Source organism: Elephantulus edwardii, unplaced genomic scaffold, assembly GCF_000299155.1.
Source record: "Elephantulus edwardii isolate Elephantulus edwardi_28Jun2011 unplaced genomic scaffold, EleEdw1.0 scaffold00048, whole genome shotgun sequence".
NCBI lineage: Eukaryota > Metazoa > Chordata > Mammalia > Macroscelidea > Macroscelididae > Elephantulus > Elephantulus edwardii.
The window spans coordinates 506,571-508,114 of NW_006399798.1; positions in this window are offsets into that span (position 1 = coordinate 506,571).

The window sequence follows — 1,544 nt, forward strand, 5'->3', positions numbered from 1 at the left end:
GGCTGCCCATACTATGTTCAAGGCTCTTAGCACCACAAGGCTGTAAATCGCCTGCCTTTCTCCCAAAGAGCTGCTGGTGAGATCCAACTTGAGAGAAAGGAGGTTTTTTGAATTAGCAACACAACTCCCCATGGGCTGCTGTAGAGGCCCACCGCATTGCCGTGACTCATAGCAGACCCTCCAAAGGGTGTTCAGGGACAGTCAATAGCACTGTGAGACTGTCCATCCTCCTCCCACGGAACAGCTGATGGATTCAAACCACTTGCCTTTGGGATTGCAGTGCAGCTTCTTACCATTAAGCGACCAGAGCTTTCTATTATGAACTACTGTTGTTGTTGTGTATCACTGAGTCAGAACCAACCCATAGCTGACCTTCTAGTGGGTTTTCAGAGGCAGTTAATCGCACGCGAGGAGGCTGCCTGCCCATCCTTCTCTGGTGGAGCAGCTGGTAGCCTCAAACCATGTGCATTCAAGATTGCAGCACAGCTTCTTGCCAATAGGCCACTAGAGGTTCCTATTAGGGACTATTAGAGCCTTAAATTATCTGTGGGGGAGGGATCACTGAGGAAGATAAAAGTTATCACATTAGAATACTAAATGTCCAGTTTCTACCAATTAAAACCAAAGCCACACAAACCAAGTAAGGCTGTTTTCTGCCTCCTGGAGCAGAGCCTTGGTGAACCCTGTGGAGAGCGTGTACTGTATGTGACAGTGCACGGGCAAGCCAGCGGGTTCACGTCTGCACATCCATTGGCCAGACTCCGCAGTCTCTGCTGCACACTGTAGGCCAGGTCCCCGTGAGCCTCTTATGCCATTAGCAGCCCCTGACCCTCTCACAAATGACCTCCGAGTCAGTCATAATGGGTCCTGACCACTCCCCTCCTAGACCCACAGGTTCCCCACCCATCCTCACATGGTGCTTTCCTCTGCCTCCCCAACCCCCATTGTGGCCCTTGGTCATATGACAAGACTGAGGGCCTGCTCCCCTATTTTAGGTGCATAGCCAGCATGTGCTGCTACATGGCACGCACCTCTGGCAGAAGCTGGGGCTGCAGTAGGGAATTCCAGGGTTCCACCTTGGCTGCCCTGGTTTGACCCGCCCCACAGCACCGTGCCTGTTGTTGCCACTGGGAGAGAGGGTGACACAGGACCTCCCAGAGGACATTTTTAAAAGCAGTAAATACTGGGCCCCTGGAAGCGCGGTGTCAGGAGTCCTCACACCTGCTTTAACCCTAAGAACACACGCTGTTGCATTGAGTAGCAGCCCCTCCAATGGTTTTCAGATGCTGTAAATAGCACAGGAGACTGGCCCATCTTTCTTTCCGTGAAGCAGCTGGTAATCAAACCATCGGCCTCAGGATTGGCAGCGCACCTTCAATACGGGCTACATTTCATCAAGAATACAAAGCCCGGGGAGCTCTGGTGGCCTAGTGGCAAGAAGCTGCAACTACAATCCCAGAGGCGCACGGTTCGAATCCACCAGATGCTCTGCTGGGGAAGGAGGGGCAATCTCCTCCTGTACCAGTCAGATCTGATTTGACGGT